Source organism: Frieseomelitta varia, unplaced genomic scaffold (genome assembly GCF_011392965.1).
Source record: "Frieseomelitta varia isolate USP_RPSP 00005682 unplaced genomic scaffold, Fvar_1.2 scaffold_452, whole genome shotgun sequence".
Taxonomy (NCBI): domain Eukaryota; kingdom Metazoa; phylum Arthropoda; class Insecta; order Hymenoptera; family Apidae; genus Frieseomelitta; species Frieseomelitta varia.
This window is the reverse complement of record NW_025110204.1, coordinates 81,729-92,859: the sequence shown is the minus strand read 5'-3', so window position 1 is coordinate 92,859 and position 11,131 is coordinate 81,729. Positions and strand designations below refer to the sequence as shown.

At 37.1% G+C, this 11,131-nt stretch overlaps 1 protein-coding gene across 3 annotated transcripts in view; it reads left to right on the top strand.

Annotated features, from left to right (window-relative positions):
• Positions 1–11,131, top strand: part of LOC122532373 (tyrosine-protein kinase Src64B) — a 90,338-nt gene that overhangs the window by 37,215 nt on the left and 41,992 nt on the right. For 2 of the 3 annotated variants that reach the window (XM_043661110.1, XM_043661108.1), the window contains exon 2: positions 6,601–6,668. The exons of the other annotated variant lie outside the window; for it this stretch is intronic. The gene's annotated coding sequence lies outside the window, so the exon portion shown is untranslated. The remainder of the gene's footprint in view (positions 1–6,600; positions 6,669–11,131) is intronic. 3 annotated transcript variants of the gene reach the window in all.

The following is an 11,131-nucleotide window of genomic DNA, read 5'->3' as shown; positions in this document are numbered from 1 at the left end:
TACAATAAATACAAAACGTGACGTTTCGCAATAAAGACTCTGTTGATATAATAATACATATTATATTACAATACGTATGTAGGTGCAATTAAAAAATTAAATCAAGTACAAAATACGTTTAAATCAAAATTAAGTACAGTACGCATAATATAATTAAATATAATAAATACAAAACGTGACGTTTTGCAACAAAGACTCTGTTAATATAATAATACATTATACACATATTATGTTACAATACGTATGTACGTGCAATTAAAAAATTAAATCAAGTACAAAATACGTTTAAATCAAAATTAAATACAGTACGTACAATATAATTAAATACAATAAATATAAAACGTGACGTTTTGCAATAAAGACTCTGTTGATATAACAATACATATTATATTACAATACGTATGTACGTGCAATTAAAAAATTAAATCAAGTACAAAATACGTTTAAATCAAAATTAAATACAGTACGTACAATATAATTAAATACAATAAATATAAAACGTGACGTTTTGCAATAAAGACTCTGTTGATATAACAATACATATTATATTACAATACGTATGTACGTGCAATTAAAAAATTAAATCAAGTACAAAATACGTTTAAATCAAAATTAAATACAGTACGTACAATATAATTAAATACAATAAATACAAAACGTGACGTTTCGCAATAAAGACTCTGTTGATATAATAATACATATTATATTACAATACGTATGTACGTGCAATTAAAAAATTAAATCAAGTACAAAATACGTTTAAATCAAAATTAAATACAGCACGTACAATATAATTAAATACAATAAATACAAAACGTGACGTTTTGCAATAAAGACTCTGTTGATATAATAATACATTATATACATATCATATTACAATACGTACGTGCAATTAAAGAATTAAGTACAAAATGCGTTTAAATCGAAATTAAATACAATATAATTAAATACAATAAATACAAAGTGCTACGTAAACAACAAAGACTCTGTTAATATACGTAACATAACATATGAACGCGATAATCCACGGTAAGCACTGATCATTAAAGATAAAAAAGAACTTTCGGAGCGCCAGCGTGTACGATGCTGCGTACGAAGGGTTTTAACAAAGTAGAAATATATTCTCGCTATTGACCGAGAGGATGGAGAAAGGAAATGCGAATGGGAAGCTTGGACAGGCCAACAGCGGAACCGTCACGCGCGCAATTTCTCGATCGATCAATGGGACGAAACGAAATTCGCGCGCGTCACACGTACCGGTACAAAATACACGCGCGCGAATCGCGCGGTTCTTCTCGAAACGGATCGATATCGACGGCCGCGAGTACAACGACCGAATTAATACCGATAGCCGGCGCTACGTAACGCGAGGAAGCGGCGCGTGCGAAAATTTATTGGCAATTTTCCCTCTGGCTCCCCGGAGGAACTTTCCTTATGGTGCAATCGCACGAAAGTCGCAACGCGTAGAAGCTGGATGGCGAAGGAATCGGATCGAGCCGACGATTGATCGATAATTGATTGCGCGTTCGCCATACCGAGTCGCGATCAATCAAACGTTTTTCACCTCTGATCGCCGGTGATGTGCATCCGGTTCACGGTGCCCGGTTTGTTCCAATGAACTCTCAATCGAATAACGGATGGTCGATGAAATTTTACTCGCGTTTTACTCGCTTCGTTCGTTATTCCATTGCCAGTCGCCCGTTTTATCCCCTCCACTTTACAGTGGTTCACTCGAGCAAGAAACAACGTTTCACTAACGTCGAATTAGTCGTCTCGCCTGCAGTCGAGATGAATCGATTCGCTCGTTGTTCGCGACAAATATCGACGATTTAGCTCTAATTGTCACGTAACGCACGGCCGTAACTAGCTGACAGCGTACACGCGTTGATTACGTCTTCGTTCTCGACGAAGCTTCGTGCTCTTCGATTTTTAGTAATTCATTTGGTAGTCGGCGTGCGGAGTGCATCCTTGCGAGGGAAATTGAATTTCGTCGTTTCGACTTTTCAGAATTCCACACACACACACACTCTCTCTCTCTCTCTCTTTCTTTCTCTCGCTCGTTGATAGGGGAACGTGTCGTAAATTTCCAAGTGGAAATTAGTCGAAGGTTACGCGAGTTTCATTCAAACACTCTGTGAACAGTTTGTGAAACTTTCAAACGTTTTCTGTGACATTTGGTTGGCCAGAAAGTAATTCCATTTTTTTTTTTTTTTTTCTAATCGATGGACGTACACGTGTCCATCTTAAAATGCAACTAACTTCATTTTAAATCGCAAATTTCGATCTGACACCTGACTGTTCGAGATTGTCTCGGAAAAAGAAAATGCACGATCTCGTTGACAATTGTCGATCTCGAAAAGAAACATTTTTCGTCGTATTTTGCTGTCAAGAGGAAAAAAATAACCTTCAAACTACGGCAGTGATCAGAATTGATTTGATTGAAATCTTTCTTGGAAATTGTTTTTTGAAATTTCCGGAATCGAGCGAAACAAAGTTTTCGTACCGAACAAAAGAAGCCAACATCCCAATCCCATACCAAGGCATACTAGCTTCAACGACCAAAGCGGAAAGAGAAGAATGGAACAGAATTTGGACTATGGCAAATAGAACCAAAATACACGACATAGCACATCATTTCTACCTAAAAAAATACCAAACAACAATATAAGCAGAAAAGAAAGGATAGCCACGACTAGATTTCGAATCGGAGACATTTCAAGATCACACACGAATACCTCCTAAGCAAAACTGAACCACCTTTCTGCAATCAACAGATTACCACCCAACACCTGCTACATGAATGCAGAGAATACCGAAACTTAAGAAGTACAAATTAAACAAAAACATCGCTCTAGCCAGAAACAACAAAGAAACGTTATCAATTACTTAAAGAAGACCCAACTACTAGACCAGATATAAAGAGATAATTCCAGCACGTCGCTAAACACCTCGTAGTTTATGCGACTCTAAACCCCCATATAAAAAAAAAAAAAAAAGAAAAAAGCTTTCGTTTTTCCGTGAAAAATTCGCACACAGAAGAAGAAAGAGTTTGGGCCAGTCTAATAGAGTGCATTGAACGAAAGAATACAATTATCTTTATACGGCTTATCTCTGAAACGACGAAAACGTTAAAAACGAAAAGGGAACGGTAAATCTCGTCGATACGAAGTGTGCAACAATCCTGAAACAATTTTACATTTAGCAGGGTTTACTCAGGTTAACACCTTAATTCTGTACGAGCTGCAACTACTCGCGGAGGTTGCGCTAATAGGAAACTTAATCCGATTATGTAACGAAATTTTCCCGAAATAACGTTCAAACGACAAGGGACAAAACGTTGGCGCCTCCGTTCTCGTGGCTTTTACTTTTTATCCCAGGCGGAATATGTTAATGCGTCCTCGATACAAGCCAAGCGAAACAAGAACGGCGTTTATCTATTGTACTTCTTATCTGCCGTGTTTATCTATATTCCGAGCTTATCCGTGGCAGCACACGTGCATAACATCTAGGATAAGCCGTGGAAGTTGGCTAGAACGTAGGAGTGAATGCATTAATAGGAAATTCAATCCGGATTATACGCGGCCGAGTGCATAAATCGATGAAGAAACGGTTCCTCCTCCGTAGATTGACAAGATTTAACCTTTTAAGTACTAACGTCCGATACATCGACGGTCTCTCTCTTCTTGCTTAGAGTAGAGTAGCTCGACTCTTTATTTGATTTGATTAACTTTGAAAATATAGCAACTACAATAATTTATATGAATTAAACTTCGCCTGGCGATTTAAATCCGTCCACTAGCGAAGGGGGATTTAAATACTCCGTCCTTAGAAGGTTAATTGCGATGAATTTCATCCCCCATAAATGCGATCGCAGTTGGCCAGTTCGAAATGTTTCTTCCTTTTTTTTTATTTTTTTTTTTTTCATTCAAACAAAAACAATTTACGCGTTAAATTTGCTCGCTTTGCGCACTTTCGAAAGCACGGGGGAACTGTGAATCGGGCGATAAACATTCTCTACGAGACTGATCACGAATCGCTTCGTACAGCCACCCTCCCCTCGTCTGCATTCGGTTCGTATACACCCTCCGCTGTGTACGTAACATTCTGGAACAACGGCCGCTTCCGAAAATCACAATCGAACCGTAGAGAGAGAGAGAGAGAGAAAAAAAAAACAGTTTCCCGGAAAAGAACTAGCAGCCAACAAGAAGAGAGCGAGAGAGTGAGAGAGAGAGAGAGAGTGGGGTTAGTCTTTGAAATGAAAATCAAAGCCAAGTGAATTAAGCCACGGAATTTTATTAAAAATCGATGCGAGCCAGGCGCGTCCGGCGTCAGTCTTCCGCACGGTCGTTGTTCTTTTTCGGTCTTTTCCCGGTTCGATAGTTTCACATTTCTCTCCCCTTTGTGCCAGGCAGGCACGCTGCCACCAGCGTCAGGAGTTTTCGGAAATTTCCCGAAAGTGTTTCCCAGTTTGCGTTCGAATGTGCCAGCCGTTGCACCCCGATTAGACACGCGTGTGTGTTTCGCCCCCACAGGGGAAACATCGAGCTTCTCCTCTCCCTCTCTCTTTTATTTTTAACGCCCGTCTATATTTTTCACTCTGTTCTCCCCCCCCGATACCGGCGCAGTTTCCTTGTTCCTTCTTCCTCCGTCTCTCGCCTCGTTCTGTCGCGTCTTCCTCTTCTGTTTTTTTCACCCTCTCTTTTTTTATCTTGGTTTTTTTGCACTGTACCGAGGCATCAAAGCTTTGTCGGCGCGTTGGCCGGAACAACGAGCAGATTCGAAATTAGCACGGCCCGATGGAAGAGAGAGAGAGAGAGAGAGAGAGAGGGGTGGTCGGTTTCCTCCCCGGTTTCGCAGTCGGTCGAATCCTACCTTTCCCTTTTCCAGGCGCCGTCGAGTCTTCCTCGAGGGCCTTTGCACTCCTCCGCTACGTCATTACCACGTTAATCGTTCTCCCCCTTATCGGGAGAGAGGCTATCGATCTCTCGGGGGCATATACACACGAGGCCACGCGACTCGCTCTCAACAGCCAACCCACCCTCAAGGGCTTCTCTCGGTGACGATATATTTCTTACGATAGGCGGAAGAAAACCCTGCTTCAGGCGTGCCCTTTGTTTCTCTCCATCCGGTAAATTACTATCCGTGACGGGACATCGTTCGATCACCGCCGCGAATACACCTTTTTCATCCCTCTTCCTTTGTTCCTTCTTTTTTTTTTTTTTTTTTACGATCGTCAAAGGCGAAAGGAATATATCTCGGAATTTTTACGAATCGAGATTGGGAAGTATCTCTCAGTGAGATGACAATTTTATAATTTCACGAGTTTTTTTTTTTTTCTTTCTTTCTGCGGTCATCAAAGATAGAGGACAAAATATTTTAGAATTTTTACGAATTTTCTTAATGATTTTATAACCTCGCGATATTTTTTTTCTTTTTTTTTGCGGTCGTCAAAGATAAAAGGAAAAATATTTTAGAATTTTTGCGAATCCTCTCGACAATTTTATAACCTCGCGATTTTTTGCGGTCATCAGATATAAAAGAAATAATGTTTTAGAATTTTTACGAATTCTCTCAACGAGACAGCAATTTCATAACCTCGCGATTTTTTTTTATGGTCATCAAATATAAAAGAAAGAATAGTTTAGAATTTTTACGAATTCTCTCAACGAGACAACAATTTTATAACCTCACGTTTTTTTTTTTTTTTTTTTTTTACAATCTTCAAAGCTGAAAGAAAGAATATTTTACAAATTCTCTCCGCAAGACAATTTTATAACATCACGATTTTTATTTTTTCCAAAGATGAAAGAAAAACTATTTTACGATTTTTGCAGAAATTAATATCAAAAAGTATCTCTCAATAAGACCTCGCGACATAATCTCACAAAATGCATCTCTCGAGCTACACAGTAGATTCAGTTAAAGTAGAGCATTCACCTATACGAATCAACACCGCGTAATAATAAATTACACTTCCGCGCCATTTATCACCCTGCTTATATTTCTCTAGAAGAAATGATCGTAATGTATTATTGCTCCTAAATAAAAAAAGAAACAAAAGTAAAATGCATTGGTCGATGAATTATCGGTCGATATTACAGCAAAGTTCAATGACCAATGGAAATATGATATAATGGGAGACAATGATCGTCGATTTTTAAATTCCTTCGTTTAACATTCAATTTAAGCGAGAATACTGACTTCTCTGTTCTCTGGAAGGCTTCAAAACACTTTGGTCAATTTGAAACTTTAAACTTTTTTGAGTTTTCGTCAGACCAATCGTAAGCCACCAAACGCGGAAGGGACAACGGAATTTTACGAGAAATGATAAACACAGAATGTTTGAACGCCATAGAATCTCCGGAGGGAAGATTTTATCTCGTCATTTACTGAAGATTTCCTATCTTTTATGAATCATTTAAGCAGAGAGACAGAGAGAGAGAGAGGAACGATTTTATCTATTCTCTGCGCTCGATCAAATAAGAAATTTGGAGTAATTTTTGTTCCAGAAAATTAATTCTCGTCTCCCGATTGCCGCCAAGAGCGCGACAAATCCATGGTGTAAAACTTTACTGACAAGCAAATTCAATAATGTTTCAGAGATGTCCAATGGCTAAGAGAAGACGCGTCTCGTAAAAGCTACACTCAGACTCAGGCTTGAAATTGAGGTTCGTATTATTCTTTTTATTTGTACACGTATAACCTAGATTTTATAGATACGGATCAGACATAAATTCCAATTCGGCTGGAGAACTTTATATATAACTATATATAATGTATTTATAATTATATATAAATTTAATAATTTATATAATTTATAATTATATATAAATATAAATATAATAATTTACATAACTTATATAAATATAATATAATTGTTATATTTATATAATTATATTTATATAATTATAAATGTAATTATATGTAAATATAAATATAACAATTTACATAATTTACAATTATACATAAATTTAATAATTTATATAATTTATAATTATATATAAATATAAATATAATAATTTACATAATTTATAATTATATATAAATATAAATGTAATAATTTACATAATTTATAATTGTATATAAATATAAATGTAACAATTTACATAGTTTATAATTATACATAAATATAAATATAATAATTTACCTAATAATTTACATAATTCATAATTATACATAAATATAAATATAACAATTTACATAATTTACAATTATACATAAATATAAGTACAATAATTGTAAAACTTATTGCAATTCGTATCATTGACGGCAAGTCAAGAATTCTCCACGAATTTTACAATTCGTCATCGAGTGAACCTTCTCTCAGAGCCTGGACACCACTAGTTCTGAAAATTGCTCAGCGTCCAGAATCGATACGCCAGCGTCGAATAGATCGATGCCGACGGTTTCGATCTCACGTTCGACCAGCTTCCGGTGTTCAAGCAAATCGTCACGTACTTGGACAACCGTCGTCTTCGAACGTCGCAGACGATGACTACGTTCCGCGCGATGATTGTCAGTGCACGAAGGAAGTCCCTCGCGGACGCGGCTCGCATACTCGATGACCGAACGCGAGAAAGAAGAAACGTGCGCGTTTCAAAGAATAGATAAATACACGAGTGAGTGTGTGTGTGTGTGTGTGTGTGTGTGTTCATGACCGGTAGGTAAGGTGAGCCAGGATCGATGGTTTTTTTCCAAAAGCCGCCTTGTTGTCCGCTGAATCGTAATGTTGGAAAAGTTAAACGAATCCCCTCTATTCACTCACTCACTCACTCTCTCTCTCTCTCTCTCTCTCTCTCTCTCTAGCTACATATCTGCATGTATGTTTAGTCGCAAGTTCCTCCGCGCGTGGACGCTTTGTCACGGACACGGTGAGAAAAGGTACGCTCGGTTGGTTATAATCGCGTTTCCCCGTTGTATTCATTTTTCCGCGGCTTTTGTGCGCGCGGCTGTAATACGGCTTTATTTGGAAAATGGAAAAATCGCGGCCGGCTAAAACACCGCCGCGTTCCAACGCGCTCGCCCGCTTTTGTCCTCTCGTGCTGTTTGCGCGTCGATCAATTGGTTCCCCCCTCCTCCGTTTGCGTTTCGTCCTCGCTCCTGCCGTCGCAGTTTCGCGATTATTATTGTAAACCATCGTTTGCAATTGGCAATCGCTTCCCCCTTCCCTACCCCCTCTGTCGCATGATTATATTTAAATCGGATAGAGCGAGATTTGGAGCGAATGTAAATTCAATTCGGGGAAACTTGCCGAAGAACTCATTCACGTGAGACGCGGCGTGGTCCCTCGTTAACCTGTACGAGTTGTTCAGTTTGCAATTTGGCGAATACACGAAATGTTCCTGTTTGACTTGCGCGTATTAAGGAGGGAACGTTACTATTGCATCTGGAGATAATCTTCCAGGAGCAAATTTCTCGGGAACAGTCGTTCGAACGTGCAGTGATTCGCGTAGTACACAACGCCACTTTTGTCGAATTATATCACTATCTTCGCTGCAATCAGTTTTGCAAAGCGCTGATGAAGCAAGCTGACAAATCGTGGGCTTCATTGGCCAACACAAATTTGTTGAGAACCACGTATAGTTTGCATTTTTTTTTTTTTTTCAATCAGTTCAATGTAACCTATAGTTGTGAGAAAATGAGCTTTCTATAGTGAAACAATACATTGATTGGAAAAAATATTTATTTTTATTATTTATTATTATATTAACATTATTAGTGTAATATTATTGGTATAATTAATAAATTAATTATTTATAATTAATATAAATATTTATATTAATTGGAAAAGATATGAAAATTTTTAAATGGAAATACTGAGCTTGTTGCTCATTTGTAGTGGCGAAAATATGAAGAGTATTTTCGAGATACTCGTCTAAAATTTCTGTTCTTATTTTATTTTTTGTGTGCAAATATAACTAGTCCCGAAATGAGACATGTTCGTGAAGTGCTGAATATTTTTCTTTACGTGTAGTTTATAAAAGTGTGAGAGAGACACTTGGATAAATCTTTTATCGAGCTGTATATCTAATTGAAACTCAATACGTTCCAATTGCATGTTCGCTGACAACCGATATGTAATATCAGTATGGCAACTGAGACTGGAGTAGCAAATATGCCAAGCGCCTGAATATAAAAAAAATATTTCGTTCGCTCTACTAAAAATAGTCGTTCTAACACTAAATTTAAAAAGAAGGGCATAATTACTCGTGGTAAAAATTATCCAAACAATAAAATTCTTATTCAACTATTCCAATTTTGGTTACATAGCGCTATATAGAGACTATTTTCATCACTCTGATTCGTTACAGAAGGAATTATTCATAATATTTGAAAAGTATGGGCAGCTTATAATACGATCGCTAACAAGCGAATAACAACATAGTTTATTAAGTACATTGTTAATTAAATACGTAAGCGCTAGTTTCAAGTAATCCGGATATTCGGATTTCGGTCGGTAAAGTGTTATTAACAAATAAGAATCTTATCTTCTCCGCCAGAAAAAGAAAGAAAAAAAAAAATGAGAGATAAAGACACAGATTCAGGCATTGTGCAACGCGCAACCGTGGTAAAGTGACAACGTCCGAATGTTAAATGTTAATGGAAAAAAAAAGGTTATCCACTGTATAAATTTCCCTCCGGCTGGCGTTATCTTCAACGTTATTTCCCTCTGTTTGAGCTAGCGATATGTTATCAAGTGGAAAAGGACGATAAGTACTCTTAAATCTCCCATTACCGGGAGGCAGGCATGCATCCTTTGAGCGATCAGTCGGCGAGCGGTACAATACCGGTTAAATAGTTCTCTAGAGCGGTTAAATTGGAAAGCCTCGAGAGCCAGAGAGGATCCTTCGCCGTCTCGTACTTCTGCCAACGAGTGTCTAGATAAGCTAGCAACGCCTATACCGCGTCCCGAATCCTTAATATCATCTCCCTAAAGGTGATACGCTTGACCGACTTCAGACGTTTCCAGACGCCGCCGGTTATGAGCGTATCTTACCCCGCGGAGGCAGAACTTGCAATTAACCTCTTGTGCCACGCACGTCGAGGATTTTTTGTTCAAATATTTTGCAATATTTTCTCAGTATTTCAAGTATATATTTAAGTCGAAACAAATAATAAATTTTGTTGCTTCTCGATAATTTCTATCCAGCGATATCGTACCGATCGAGTTCAAAAAGCGACGAATTATCGTATACGGTTTGGTCACTCGTGCGGTCCGCAATTAATCGCCAGCGCAAGCGATTAAGGATACCCATAAGTAACGTTGTTTTCTGACACCGTAGAAAATTTTATTTTATTTAAAATTTTATTTTATTACAGCTTTAATCTGCAATATAATTTAACAATAAACACACTAAATGTCAATGCATTTAACTAGAGTATAGGTTATATTGGGCATAACATAGGTTATGTTATAACATATTATATATTATGGCATAACATGTTGTAATAAGTAAAATTATATATTTGAGTAAAACAAAATAGGCAAAGCAAATAATAAATTTATTACTTGTCAATAATTTCGATCCAGTGGATATCGTACCGACGAGTTCAAAAAGAAAGCGACGAATTATCGTATACGGTTTGGTCACTCGTTACGGTCCGCAATTAATTGCCAGCGCAAGCGATTAAGAATACCCATAAGTAACGTTGTTTTCTGACACCGTAGAAAATTTTATTTTATTTAAAAGTTATTACAGCTTTAATCTGCAATATAATTTAACAATAAACACACTATATCAATGCATTTAACTAGAGTATAAGTTATATTGGGCATAACATAGGTTATGTTATAACATATTATATATTATGGCATAAGATGTTGTAATAAGTAAAATTATATATTTGAGTAAAACAAAATAGGCAAAGCAAATAATAAATTTATTACTTGTAAATAATTTCGATCCAGTGGATATCGTACCGACGAGTTGAAAAAGAAAGCGGCGAATTATTGTATATACGGTTTGGTCACTCGTTATGGTCCGCAATTAATTGCCAGCGCAAGCGATTAAGGATACCCATAAGTAACGTTGTTTTCTGACACCGTAAGAAATTTTATTTTATTTAAAAGTTATTACAGCTTTAATCTGCAATATAATTTAACAATAAACACACTAAATGTCAATGCATT